We start from the raw sequence: 15,655 nt of genomic DNA, 5'->3' as shown, positions 1-15,655 counted from the left end.
AGGGTGCCATGTATGCAAATGTAAAAATGTGGTAGGATAAAATATATTTTCCTACTGGGCCAACTTTGGCTTCATGCACTTCTCGTTTCATCTGGCATCTATTGCTTTCACTATTCTGAAAAATATAAGTAAAGGGTGGGGTGAGCTTTACCTGAATAATTTGTGCTGTATAGATATTTGAACTGAATCATCCAGACTGCTGATCATTCAACTGCGTTTGTAAGATCTTTGCAAGTCAGTGACTTGGTCTTTCTGCCGGTCAGGAAGCAGCTTGGGTGTTTCCAGTGAGATGCTTTTATGTTGGTACTATGCCTTAAGGGTTCTTCCAAGGGCAAATGACCAAATCTAAATTGAGGAGTGAGGCAGTGGAAGTGGTTTGGGGCAACCTTATTTATGGAAAGCATGGAAAGTTGAAAATAACTACTATTAATAGGTGCGACCTAGTCAGGAGTTTTGTATGAAAAAAAAAAAAAAGAGAGATCACTCAGAAACTTTGAGTTTTGGCCAATTCTCTCGGGAAGTCCTCACAAGTCTCTGTAACTCATGGGTGTGACCATGGAAAATCGTAGTAAAATAATGACATATCGCAAAAGCTCATTATTTTTTTAAGAAAACTGGCCAATGAAACCAGAGACCCAATTCTAAGATGATAGAAGAATGTTTTTATTTTGGTAGAATGTTTTTGACCATTGATTTGGATATATCTTGAAGCTTTTGTATATTAAATCTTTCATTGCTGCACTTGAGTTATTTTCAAAATGGAGCAGTGAAGGTTGCTGTAGACATTATAACCCAGAGAACTATGTTACTGGCTCATTTTGCAGGGCACTGTATATGCAAAGCACACATGTATCCCCTGGAGTTTCCATTCTAGAGATGGAGCTCAGTGAATGGGCCTAGCACATTGTCTAGTATATAACAGGCATGCAGTGTCACCTACACATTTAGAAACCATCTCTGAGCATGTCCTCTGAGAAGAAAACAGACACAAAGCTGTTTGGAGCCATACAGTAGCACACGGCTAAGTGAGGACTTTGTGTTAATTGTGAGTCAGACTGACTCACTCACTGGTCCAGCGAAGTCACTCATCCATAAGACTGAGGCGGTGGGCAAGGCCTCGTGAAGCAGGATGGACCTGGACTAGAACAGAGGTTGGGGAGGATGTGAACAAAGAGATGGGAGTGAGGGGTTGAGGCTAGAACATGACGTGTGTGATACAGGGAGTAGGTGACATGCCAGTAGCTGGAGTTTGAATACCACCCATTAAGTCTGCCTTTCTTGTGCTTAGTGGGAAAACATCTGGCTACTTTTTTTTTTTTTTAAAAGCTGGTTGTGACAGAGTAAAATTGATTGGGGAAGAGGGGACGGTCCACAGCTATCGGTCCACAGCATGCTACAGCATGAGCTGCTGCAGGAAGACAACGGACAAATCACTTGAGCCTCTCTCCAGCTGCTGCAGTGATCCAGGTAGACTGGAAAGCAGCCAAATTGGAAGGACACAGCTGGGAACAAAAGTGAGGACACAGGTGAGGGAGCAGCCTCTGAAGGGAGAGGCTTGGAGGAAAGGGGTGATGGGGGATTCCTGAGGCTCACTTAGGGAAGAAAAGACCACCGGGCCATCCAGGACAGTGGCATTCTTGACCCAGCTTTGTAACTTAGTTTCTAAGACACTGTCTAATCGCCCTTCCACAATAATTCCCCTTTGCTTTGACCAATTGGTGGGTTTAGCTATTTACTCAGCAAGAAAAACAGCTGAGTCATTTTCTGAGGGAGCCAGCTACCTAGATAATTGCTGTGAGGATGGAAATTATAAACAGAGCCCTCACGCATACTGGTTAAGCTGCCGGAATATTTACTACTTGGTGGTGGCAAAACATTCCTTTGCCTAGAGACAGCTTTGGTGGGGCAGCCACACTCCTAAGGAAGCCAGGTCTTCTTTGTGTTTTCCTGCCAACCCCTGAAACTTAGTAGTTTGCTGTGTGCATAATAGAGTCTTTAAGGACCACTTGGTCCTGACCACCTAGAATCTTGCTTTTCACCTCCACTGTAAGTAGCTAAATTTTGTAACTTACAGGTCTGGCTTTCTTTTGACATATGCTACGTATGCGCTAGATTCTCTAAAGAATCAAGCCATTTCTTTCTTGGCTAGTCAAACAGCACATCTTAGTCTCTGCCTAGGAAAGCAGGCTTTGTCTTTGCCCTGAGTATCAATTTGCCCAAGAACAGTGTTGTAAATGAATGACTTTCCTGACAACACAAATTAAGGTGAGCTGTCCGAAGGGGACTATTTGTATAGATGTCACAGATCATCTGCCAATTGTCTGTTGAGTAGAGTTGGCATCCCAAGTTCAGTTTAAACTCTTTCCACCCACGGACACAAGGCCAACCAGTCCTTTAGGTAAGACTGGTCCTGAGCATGAATTTTCTGTTTTATTTTACACGGGCAAACATTGCAGGCCCATAGAATAGGACAGTATAGAATACAGAGTAGAATATCACACCAGAGTCCTGTTCAGAGCTTAATTATTATACACGAGACTCCAGCAGAGCGATTTCAAAGTCTCCTTTGAAGAGCTGAATATACAGTTTTCTGTGCCCACAGCTGCCAATTCTTAAGTTTTTTTTTAGTGGTCTTCCATTCTCCATTTGCTGAAGATATAAAACCACATCTCAGAATGCATGTAGAAACACTATAAAAAGCATCCATGATTAATAGAACGTTTTTAACATTAACTGTCTTAACCAATTCTATTAAAAGAAAACTTAAAGAATATCTCCCCCCCTTTTTTCTCCTTCCAAGTTTTAGGGGGTGTTCAAATATGGAAGCCTTCTGTCAGATTCCCCTTGAATCCACGGGAGACTGTGATTGTCACATAAAAAGACAGAGATTTCTCCTTCTTACCTCCCACATTGTTGTTTTAACCATTTTACTACTAAACTACGGTAAAGATCTCGGTACACTTACGAGAGTGGAACAGCCAGCCACTCGCATCTAAGACCATTTCAGAAATGGCAGGTTAAAAGTGAGGACACCCTTTGCTACTTCCTTGACTTATGTGCTGGTTCTCCCGTCACCATGATTCCTCTGTGTCTCAAGATTTCTTCCTCTCTCTTCTCTCCACTGTTCTCCAGGCTGACCCTTCATCTCCCTTTTGACAAACTGACATGGCAACAGAACGGAGGCGGCGATGCTCAGGTTTCAAAGGACAGTACAGCGCGCTGATGAGAAACAATCACCAGAAGGCAAGGACTCCTAAGACGCTCAAGATAAAAGGACCTTATTTTCTTGGCAAGCCACATAGACGTTCTGCAGTGACGGATGATACGACTGTTATCTTGACACCGTACTCTCCCATGTTGAAACTGTTTATGAGAACCAAACATCATATGAAGAACAGATTGCCAGACTAGCTAAGTAAATCATTGTAAAGGGCGGTGAGTCAAGTATTGCCAGTTTTACCCACATTGTCATTGTTATGATGTAACACATTCCTTAAGACTGATATTGTCTCCAAATTTGGGCACAAAAGCCTCCTCTTGATCAGTTGGCCAGGAATCTCTGCCCCCTGATATGTCACATACAGACCCACATACTGAGAGACCCATACATCCAGATTTGGACATATCCCCGACCTGGGTGCAGCGAAATGAACAACTCAGGAGAGAGAGGATACTTTAAAAGGTGTGTAGAGATTACACAAACTGTAAATTTCAACCCTTGCTCAAGCAGTAAACCCTGTAATCCTCTAAACTCTGCTAGCAATGATTAATAAACAGTGGGTGTGCTAAGCATATGGAAAAACCATCCCATCTGGACCATTTAAAACTAGGACAAAGACTTTATCTTTGTTTATTTCATCCTTAGCTAAAAGGCTTATTATGAATTGCAATAATCCAAGAAGCCAACCATGGAGGACAGACAAACTCTTTAGATAAAACCAAAAAAGCAAGCTCTGTAACTGAGGACCAGATGTATTTTTGGGTTTAGCCCTTGTACATATTTAGCCGAGCTTTTCAAGTGGGGAAGATTTGCATGTTTGTTTTGCAATACTAATGAATATGTTTTTGATTTACATTTTAGAAAATGGAAACTTTTATCTTCTTGAGGCTTTGTAACTTAATGACTTCCAGAGGGTAGCTTCGTGTCCTCTTTTAACCCTTCACCACGAGAAACACATCGTGTTCAGAGGCCCAGCATTGGGTCCTGTTGAGTAAAAACCCCTAGGATAATAGGATTCTGTCTTTGCTGCCGGGATGGTAAGGGTGAAAGAACATTTGACTTTCAATCTAGTGAAAACATATGTAAATGGCAAATTATTTTTAAACTGACTTTAATGTGAATCTTGGGGGCATAAAAATGACTCCACAGATGATCTTTATGTTAGACAAATGAGGATGACTCTTTGGGATGAAGGTTTGCTTTGGGAGGGAGAATCTTCAGGGTTGCCTCGACTTCCTCCAAGATAAAGCTTGTTTGAGGAACGAAATATCATAATATTAAAAAAATATGCTGGAAGATATCCTTAGGATCAGTTCTTCTGTCCTTCCTTTATATTTCTTTGAAGATGCTACGTGGAAAAATCACTAAACACATTTTACCCCCAAGACTTCCTTTCCTTGTAATTTGGGTTAGACAAGGACCTTATCAGAAATGGAAAAATTTACCCTTCAGGGGTAACAGTGTTTTAGAGGAAGATATAACGAGAGCTTTGAACTCTCATTATATGACAAACAGTCCAAAGAGCTTGCTTTTCTTCTAAACTCTTCCAGTAGTTAAAAAAAAAAAAAGCATGTGACAGACTAGGAGGATACCTTTAGAACCCGAATTGGGGCTTCTCTAAATGCTTAATTCTCTGGGACAAACAAATGGAGGTGTTATGTCACATGGAGCATGAAACAACATTTTACTTTAGTTCTACAGTTATTAGTTGTGTTGAGGTTCATTGAAAATGTACTAGCGAGAGCCAAGTACCTCCATGATAAGGGACAACGGGCATTTTTATGGTCTCACATCTGAAAAGCATCTGCTCAGCGGTCCCTAAGCCCACTCTTCTCCTGGGAAACCATTTTACCCCTGGAGAATATTTCTCCCACTCAGAGTCTGTTAATAACTAGTTTAAACTTTCCAGACAGTTTTATAGTGTTGTATTAAAATTAGATACATATTTGCTGTGAGTTCTTGGATAGCAAGCATTTTCTAACACAATTTCTTCAAAGCAAGAAAGGTTGAGATGTGGTGTAAGAATTCCTTATTTCCCCCTTTAAAATCCTCCAAAGCTTTCAGTTCCATTCTATTTTAAGCTTCTACAGGAAACTACCTACATGTCTTTAAAAACTAGGCATCTTTCTTACTATCCTGAATTCCAGACTAGAAACATACTTCTTTGACTAGGACTTTAATTTGTTAGATATTAAGTTATTTATTCATGATTTACATATTAATTTAGCCTTCTCCTGTATAAGGAAAAGGAAAGGAACAGTTAGCTAATTGATTCTGTAAACATTACACACCAGGAATTTAGTCCTTGTTGTTTTATTGTCTTAGGAGAAAGTACACACACAGGTCTTATTACAGAGAGAAGCTGAAATACAGAAAACCTCTTCAGCCAGTGGGAAAGCTAGTATTCAAACTCAAGTCCTTATGAAATAATTTTCTTTGTCCAATATCATAATGCTTTAATTACTGTTTCCCAATCATCCATCTAAAGCCCTTTGGAAGGAGCTTCTTGGAATGACTGTTCCAGGTATCTGGAATAACAGGCATAGAAGGGTTGTTTGGAGTAAGCCTGCTGGATGAACTCATGCAGGAGCAAGTGGTGAGGGAATGGAGACCAAGTAGTGCAATAGTGGCCATGGCCTCTCCTTCCAAGCCATTGTACAGAATCTTAGGAAACTCTGATAGGTGCTAAGCATGTTTAGCTACGAAAGCACGAAACACCCAAACACCCGCTTTAATGTTTAGTAGCTGGTATGTGTGACGAAGCTGCCGAGGTTGAGGAGTCTGTTGTGAGTCTGCCCTGAATCTAGGATAGCACAGCAGCTACCAGTTTCCGAATGTTGATTCCGAATGAAGAGAGAATCTCTGGTCCCCACTAGGTCTGGGATCTGAAATAAGATGCGAGACATTAAGGATGGTCTTTAGGTGACCTGGGGCTAGCCCCCCAACATATCTTCATGGCTGACTGCCCACTCATTGCTTTTTAGAATACCCAGAGGAAAGCAACGTTTTCCGAAGTGAGTCTTTTTTCTTTGCAAATATCCCGATTAAGTTCTGTCATAAACGGACATGAAATCTGCCTCTCTTGCTTATCACGGCTCCCACTTCTGCCTGATCAGCTGACATTTTAAAACTTCTCCCCCCCCCACCCCCCAACTGAGAGTCACCTCCTGAATGTTTCCTTGTTCTCCAGACATTGGAGTTACGATCGACAACGTAGACTGAAACTTGGGCTAGTTACACATGTAGCAAATTCTTGAATGTGTACATTAAAATCGTCCAATATCCCTGAAATATGGTTTCACATAAGCTCTCAGTCAATCATGATATTGTGAAGGCAAGAGGGGGAGGTCAAATATTTGGCTGGAAGAGCTCACATTATTAAGATTATATTAAGGATTCAATTTTGTGCAAGCCTTCCTGTAAATTTCCCTTCCCACCCCCTGTCTCACACCACGCCACTCTCCTGCTAGCTTGAATTGTCAGCACACCTGTACCTTTTTAATGATTATGGCTAACCCCCAGTGCCAGCTGGAGAGAAAGGTCACGTTTCATGGTGGTGTAACTGGAGAACAGTGTTTCTTAAGAGTAAAGGTGGCAGAGCCTTTTTGGAAAGTTTGAGAACATAGACCTATTCAAAAGCCACTTACCTTGGGTAGTGAATCATCTTTTAAATACCTGGCCGGGCCTCGGTTTTTATTGTGGCTTCTCCCTCATATAGCTAGGGATTAAATGAATGGTCAGAGTGAGATAGGTCACCAAACAAAGGTGGAATCTGAGTTGCAAGCAAAGGTAAAGGAGGTAATTGGGTCGAGTGTGTAATATGAGGTTTATTACACACTTTCCTACTTCTTCCCTGTATGAACGGATGGATGATTTTCCTTGTCTAGTGGCCACAAATCATCTTTATTAATGGAAACCGTGTTTGTTGTTATAATAATTAAAAAGTAACTCACATTTCTATACTTTCTATAGCAAGTCTGTTCCCTAAAGTGATCTGTTGATGGAATGCAGACAGAGGTGAGTACAGCCATGGTGTCTTTCAAATTTCAGAGTGCCTTTCAAGGAAAAGCTACCATGTGGAGATCGACATGTTTACATTGTTGAAATCCCTTTGGCTGCAAAACAGTGGGGACATCTAAGAGATGAAAAAATGCTTAGCACTTGGGTTTAAAATTTTTGTTTCATTTGCACAAACACGAAAATATCCGAGATCTAATCTTAAACTGAAACTTGGCTCTCAGAGACATGTGTAATAAATTAACAGATTAAAGTTGTTTACACCTTTGGCACTTCTAATCTCATACTTCTGCTTTAAATAGCTTGCCTGGCAATTACATACCAGATTTTTTTTCAATATATAATTCTAAAAGTTGCATGATGGGTTATCAGTACCATATCCTTCTCAGCCTCAGCTCTATGATGATTATTGATAATAATAACATACAAAATATTCTTATTTATGTTTGATTTAATTTCATGTGAATAAATCCCGAACTCGGTCAAACCACTTCCCATGTCTTTTCTCATCATTATTAGACACTACTTTGATGCTTTGAAGTGGTGACTATTGAAATCAAAGCAACACACTAACACAAATATTTGTGAGTTGGAGCCTACCGTGGATGCAAAGTATGATGTTCTGTAGGTCATCACAGACTTGGAAGTCACATAAGAAATTTAGGATGGCATTCAATATTACAGGAAAGCATTCAGACAGAGTGATGTGAATTCCAGGAAGGGAAGAAAATATCATTATGTGCTAAGTCTATGCCTTTGACACAGAAGAAAAGACACACTCCTCATCTGTATGGCCCATGGGGGTCACACACTCCTCATCCGATGGCCCAGGGGATCACACGCAAGCTATCCCCTTCTGTTTTGGTTTCCACCTCTGTGCTTTTTTGACTCACACTTCTTCTGCTTCAGCCCCACTCCTGGAACTGTAGCTATTCTCCTCTTCAAGACCTCTATCCTCGCTATTCTCTCTAGTCAGACTATTGCTTTCTCAGACACTTTATGGCATGCCCCCTCAACTCCTTCACACTGTTGCTTAAAATATTATAGTAGTGAGGACTCCACTTTTTACTGAGACAGAGTTTCACTGGGTTTCTCAGACTATCCTGGAACTCATGGTAATGGTCCTCCTGCCTTACTCTCCCGGTTGCTAGGATTAAGAGTGCGAGCTACCATGTCTGGCTTGTAAGTTATTTCAGAACCATCTCATTTAGAAATCTAACCTCTGGGATTTTACCTATTATTCCCCCTTAATTCTGTAACACTCTGCTCATTCTAGTATTGTAGATTTGCTTCAACCATCTTGTTCTTTCGCTTTCTCAGACCCAGATAATGTACCTCCTGAAAGCAGAGACTCGTCTGTTGTGTTCACTGCCATATCATTAAAATATCCTTACGCAATCTAATGGCCAAAATTGTTGTTGTTTTAAATACATGGATTCCACAAAAGCTTAGCCAGGATGAGGCCAACTGGGGCTCCTTGGAGGTCTCATCACCTTGCCAAAATCTCCTTCAAGGACATGGTTTTCAAAGCCCACCTCTTCCTTTGAACGTCTCCTTTCTTTTATTTCCCCCGGAGACTGCAAAGCCATTCACCCAACACTAGATGATTGGTTTCCCCTAGCTAAGAGGGGACAAATGGAAAGGCTAGAGGAGGGAGAAAATGGCGTTAATGTAGCCAAGAGGATGTACATTTCTCTGGAAGCTGGGTAGGCGATGAGAACTCTTATTTAAAAGCCCACGCTAAGACCTCTTGAGGTTCAGCTCAGGACTGGCCCCCCATCTCTGTGACTTGGAGAGTCTCATGCATTCACAAGCCTTTTCTTGTAGTTGTAAACTGAACTTCTTCATGAGTGGTGGTGGGGGAGGGAAGGAGACAAAATTCATTTTTTCTTTTATAAAGCATTCTGAAATTCTTGCATGAGAGGTGTTAAATATGCAAACTGTTAGGTTTTATTTTTAAATCATGCAAGCTATATATTTTCCCCATTAAATGTTCACTTGCCTGTTATCCTCTTTCTGGCCTGAAAAAAAATACAACCTCAATAATATATTATTCAATTACTATGATACATTTGACATATTAAAAAAAATTTCTCTTTGTTAATGGGAGCAAGTGCCTCTCATCACTTAAAAGATAATATTGGCTACAGTGACTTCCATGACTTCATGGCCTTGGCCACTATACTTGAGTCAATCATGTTAATATGGCGATATAAACATAGGACCTCTGTCTGTCTGTCTATCTGTCTGTCTGTCTGTCTGTTTGTCTGCCTGCCTGCCTATCTACCTTTCCACCTTGATCTCCTCCCTTCCTTGCCTTCTCCATACCTGACATTTTTCAAAGTTATAAATGTTTATTTTTTAATCTTCCTTATATTTTTCTAATAAAAATAGTTGTTATTGGCAGGACGCTATTACCCCCTCTCTATTGAGAGGTCCCTTCCATAGCTAACGCAGATCATTGTTTCTGGGCCATTTTCTTGCTTAGTCTTTATTTGGATCATCCTTGATCATTGCCTCAGCATTCTGACAGTCTTCCTGCTTAGCTTCCTGAGTGCTAAGTTGTACTACCACACCTAACGTGAGCCTGAGGTTTTCCTTTTGACATTCGCTATGTGAGGATCTTGGGCAAGTTGTGTCATGAGCTCGATTCCATCTGCTGCTCTATGCATACTATGACATGGGGCGGTGGAGGGGCAAAGGACCAAAGACCCCTGGGTAAACAAGGTGCTTCAAGGACTCACTCATCTGGGCAACTCTGTGTATCTCAGTAAGAAATTGTTATGTAGAACCCAGCATAGAATCTGGGATTTGAGTGTGTGACTTGTGGAAGAGATCACTCTCTATTAGACATTTTCAGAAGGCAGAGACAATCATGTGTATAGAAAGTTAATAAATGGGCACTAGCACGCGTGGAAAGCTGAAGTTGATAACTAGGCAGCTTTCCTTCACTGTAGGTGGCAGAAAGGAAGCCCTGTAATTTCAGAGTGGCACCAGGGTGATGTTGCTTTTGTCTCTGGACAATGTTATGAAGTGACTTTGCTTTCTTGGTCTATCATGGGTTCAGCTACGTGGCCTGAGGTTGGTATTCTGTGAGATAGTTTATGTCTTACAGAGTATAGCAAGACCTCACTGGGAATTCCAGGCTAGCTTCAGAAGCTGGGGCAGGACTATTTTTTTTCCATTCTTAAAAAAAAAAAAGCAACATAAACCCTTGGCACGGTATCAAGAGCCTGAGGACTCAATACATTGTGGTAGTCCTTTTTCATCATGAAAATCTAAATTACGCACTCAGTCATCCCAGTTCCAGGATAAATAATAACCAGTTTCTTCTGCTGAGCCTCTGGGTCCTGGAGGGCAATAAACACAGGGAACACTTCTTTCAACTTCATGCCAGCACCCTGCTAAACACTTTACATGGATGATCATATAGCCTTTACCATGATTTGATCGGAGAGGGCTTTTTTTTTTATTTAACTTTGGCAACCCACCTACGAGGCAACTGCCTTTGGAGAGTTTAAGAAAGTCTCCCGTGTGTGTGGCGCCTTCTCTTCAGGTCACACAGAGGCAAATAACTAAGGAAGCCTGAAACGGCTCCAGGAAGTCTCTCCAGAAACTCACTGCCTAGTGCTTCCTTCTGTTTCCTGAGGAATTGTGGGAGCTCTAATCCAGAGCCTCTCCAACGTCCGTTACACTTCTTACTCCTCTCTGAACCACACTGAATGTTGTACTCCTTGCGCGTATTTTACAGCAACCCTTTTACAGTTTTCATTAGCTGATAGCAGCAAAGCACGCAGCTTTAATTCAGCTAGACTGTGCCTTTCAGCCTTAGTGGCAGGACAAATCTGGTGCGGGTTTAGATCGGAAGTTTTGAAATCTTCTCTTTGGACTGGAGGAGAACAGTGATCCTAGGTTGAGAATTCCAGACATTATGGTCCCTGTGCTACTTTAAAAAAAAACCACATTTACAATATTCAAGCATAATAGTTTCTGGAGAGTTAGCGGAATGATAATACCGAACACTATGCAGCAGCCTCCAACTGGCACTTGCTTGGCGTTATTGTAATGTTGCTGTATCAACATTCCGCTGATGAGAATCCAGGTTTCTGGCACTCGCAGTTGCATGCGCTGTGGAAATAGAGATCTCGGCTGTGTACAGAGTTAGAAGAAGGGAACTAGAATAATTTGAGAATCTACTTGATGCCAGAACGTGGTCTGATTGCTTTTATGTTCAGTTCTTCCTTGTAACAATCTGGGAGAGGAAAGTGTGAATTGCTCATTGTTTAGGCTGCTGACAGTCCACCCTGGGTTCCTGGGCCACTCCCTTCCTAACTAATTGTTCTCCTTGTTCTGAGTTTTGCTTTTTAATGTCAAATCTGAAATTACCATTATTATTATTTTCTTCTTCATCATTTTTTTTTATGGTTAGCAAAATGGCACAGTGGATAGTGGTTCCTGCTGCCAAGCCTCACCTCCTGAGTTCGATCCCTGTGAGCCACCTGGTGCAAAGAGAACTGACTCCTGAGGCTTGTCTTCTGACCTTCACATGTATTCGATGGCACTCACACATACAAAAACGTAAATGCAATAAATTCTTTTAAAAAGACATTTTAAAAATTAGAGTCAAGCCCTCTTCCTTCCCTGCTTAAAATTCGCCTTGGGGTTTCATTGCTCTTGAGATGAAATCTCAGTCCCTTAGCATAACCCGAGCGCCCATTGGATGTGGCTCTGTCTGGTCTCTGATGTCATCTTAGCCATTCTTCAACTTGATCACCAAAAGCACAGATGTGTTCTCCCATCAAGGTTTTTAGACTTGCCAATTTTTTTTTTTTTTTGACTTGCCAATATCTAGGCCGGGAAACTCCCACTCTCCAATTCTTTCTGTGCCTGTCTTGTTGATGTTCAGCTTTGCACACCAATGCAGGTTTCTGTGGGAAGTCTGCTTGGAACAGTTACTGCAGTTGTCCCTTCTCTATGGCAGCAGTCAGCATCCAGCACACTGCCGTGTTTTCCTGTATGGCATTTCTCACCGTGTGAAACTGCAATGCTCATTCACATTTTCACATGGTATAGAGTGTGACTGTAGATGCAGACAAACGGTCAATAGTAGGAAGAGCTTGTCTGGGTGATGGTGCTCCTCATGTCGATTGACTGAATATGTAGTTGGGCACACCTATGAGAGGTTTTTTTTATCAAGATACCTGAAGGAAGACAACCAACCCTACATGTGGGTAGCACCTTCTGGTGGCAGTCCAGGTAAAAGGAAGTATAAAAGAAAAAACACTTTGCTTCTTCCCTTACTGTCTTCTGCTGGTAAATTCACCTACCCTGCTGCTGCTGCTGCAGCTGCAGCTGCAGCTGCACCTGCAGCTGCTACTACAATCCTTCAATGAGATAAGAACACAGCTCCTCTGTCCTTTCAATAGCTGCTTGAGGGCAGTGGCTTTTCTGGAATTCTCCCGGCTTTTGGCATCAGATAGGGCTGCATAAGGCAAGTTGCCTGGTAGACTGAGAAGCACCTGGATTCTCAGTCTCTCCAATGTGAAGGCAGTCATCATGAGACTACCCAGGCAAGCTCATCTGTTACAACCCTTTTCAATACCCCCCCCAATTATTCTCTGTGTTCTGTAGCTCTAGAGCAGTGGTTCTCAACCTTTCTGATGCTTTACCACGGCTCCTCATGCTGTGGTGACCTCCAACCATAAAATTATTCTTGTTCCTACTTCATAACTGCAATTTTGCTACTGTTATCTGTATGCAGGGTTTCTGATATAGGACACCTGTGAAAGGGTTGGTCAACTCCTAAGTGGTTGTAACCCACAGGTTGAGAACCTCTATTCTATAAACTATCGCTTGAACTTAGTTCACTATTACATAAGTGAATATGCATTTTATATGATAACATATGAATATGCACAGTTTATGTGATAAACATCATAATGGTGACTAGCTACATTTTATTCATTTATTTTGGGGTCTGTGCCTGTTTGTGGCAATAAATATGTACATATGTGCTTGTGAAGGACAGAGGGCACCTTGGATATTGTTCCCCAGGTATTGTCCACTTTTTTGAGACATTTTTCTTGGACTAGAGCTTGCATATAGACTGGCTGACTAGCCAGCAAACCTCAGGCATCTCCACCAGTGTGTCTCCTCGATGCTGGGATTGTAAGTGTGCACCACCTCATCCTATAACTATAATTTATTGAGTGACTTCTGTATGCTAGGCACCAAGCAATGGACATTAAAAATGAAGTCTCATTTTATTCTTCTGCAAAGCATCCCTAAGGAATACTCCAGGTGTATAGAGTTTTATTCTCAGTGAAATTTGTGGGAGGATAAGGTGGCCACTTGGTCTAGCGTATTCATGGATCCATCCTATAGGATCTGATTACCTGCTCTCCCCAGTGTGTGTGTGTGTGTGTGTGTGTGTGTGTGTGTGTGTATGTGTGTAGCTTAGTTTAGAAGAGGAGATAAAACACTGCTTTTGATATGATGGAAATCCCAGGGCTCAGACAGATGGCCCATCATCTGAGGCAGCATCATGGTGCAGTAAGGCTCTGATGTAGGTGGCCAGCTGACAGCACGAGTTCTGTGTACTGTTTTGACAAAAGCCAGTGCCATTTTTGCTCATCATTTACTCTTAATTGAAATATACCAATTATGCATGTTTTTATAGAATAAAGTGTTACATTTCAAGGCATGTAACCTTTGCGTGATGATAACTCGGGGTGTTTAGCATATCTACCACCTCAAGCATTTGGCATCTCTTTGTGAGGAGAACACTGAAAATCCTGCCTTCTAGTTCTTTTGAAATACACAGCATCATTTGCCCTCTTTACTCTGTTATTCAATACAACAGTAGAGTTTACCCTTAGTAGTAATCTTTTATCACTGACCCATCTCTACTCTATCGTAACATCTCTATCTTCAGACAACTTCTATTCAGCTACCTACTTTTATCTATCCATCTTTAAAGACTGCAAATGAGTAAGAACATAAAGTGTCTGGGCTTCCTTTTGTTTCTTTATTTCAATTAACATAGTTTTCCCCAGGTTCACCCATGTGGGTGTAAATGACAGGACTTCACTCTTCTTATTGCTGAATAGTATCTCCCGGTGTTTATGCACACCACATTTTCTTTAGTTTATCTGCGGAAAGACACATCATTTGGACATAGTGACTACTAGTAAGCATCATGCAAGAGTAAGCATCTCTTCAGCATACTGATTTCATTTTCTTTGGATAAACAGTAGTGGGGGTGCTGCAGCAGACGGTGAAGTAATGTGTTTGCTTTTCCTAAGAGGACTGTTTCAGAAGCTCTTCATAAGTAAGGCACAGACACCCCAGCCCGACTTCATTGGGAAAGTGAAATTATTTCAAGGTACCCAAGAAAAAAAAATTATTACTGGCTAGTTTGGCTTAGTGTAGTCTGGCACATTCAAAATGCTTTTGTTTTTCTGCCAGGGGTCTTTTTCTCAACTTAGAGACCTAATTGCATGCCACCCCGTGGGCTGAGACTGGCCACGATCTGGATCTAAGTAAAGAACTCCCTGGTTCTCCATGCTTGGCTTCAGTGTCACACCTTTGATTCAACCCAACTGCTTTCCCCATTGGTACCTGCACATAAGTTAAATGGTTAAATGATTAGTTGATTATTTTCTTCTGTGGGATGTCTTATCTACACCCATGTTTTCCAACATTGCTTCTCTAGTGACCATTTGGCCTAGTTAGTTCCCTTAGGTGTGGAGTCCTTTGAATTGGAGGGTTCTTAGAAAAGTCCTTGGATTTGACCCAGTAGATACAACTATTATGAGGCCTTAGTTATGAAAATGGTTTTCAGACATTGCTGAATCTTCAGGAGCCACGTATGCTATGGTACTGACTAGACACCACCTGAGTTCCCTAGCTGGGCCATCATATCTATTAAATGTGACTTTAGTCTTGTAAATCTGAGATGGACTTTTATATTCTCACATGAGAAGTACAAGTGGTGTTTCTGGAATCATGTGAAGGCAAGATATAGGCTTAATAAAGTAAACAGAGGGATGCCTGAGGTGTCAGTCCAAAAGCCATAGGGTTGAGACTTGGGATTCATATGAAACAGGTTGAAATGTAGGGACTTGCAGGTACCAAGGACTTGGAGTGATGATGTTGTACCAAATATGTAGTTACTGCTCAAATAGTGGTATTGCTCAGCGTGGTATCAAATAGGTAGTTAGTCCTCAAACAGTAGAGCTCAGTGTGATACCCAGAATATCATTAGTACTAAAGCAGCAGTGAGTCTTACACAGTGATTCCTAAACACCACACACAAATCTCCAAATCTCTATTATTCGTGTGTGTGTGTGTGTGTGTGTGTGTGTGTGTGTGTGTGTGTTCCAGGTATTGTGGCACCATAATCCCAGCACTATTGGA

General features: G+C 41.5%; 1 long non-coding RNA gene across 1 annotated transcript; it reads right to left on the bottom strand.

Moving 5' to 3' along the window:
* Positions 1 to 5,511: 5,511 nt before the first annotated feature.
* LOC311578742 lies at positions 5,512 to 10,850 on the bottom strand. Its single transcript, XR_014772960.1, has 3 exons — positions 10,729 to 10,850; positions 6,868 to 6,938; positions 5,512 to 6,105 (listed from the first exon to the last, which is right to left on the bottom strand). It is a non-coding gene; the product is annotated as an uncharacterized lncRNA (long non-coding RNA).
* Positions 10,851 to 15,655: the final 4,805 nt, after the last annotated feature.

The sequence above is a fragment of the Acomys minous genome, assembly GCF_964271855.1.
Source record: "Acomys minous genome assembly, chromosome: 12".
NCBI classification, from domain to species: Eukaryota; Metazoa; Chordata; class Mammalia; order Rodentia; family Muridae; genus Acomys; species Acomys minous.
Note: the sequence above shows the minus strand (reverse complement) of the source record. Positions and strands in the feature narration are given on the sequence as shown.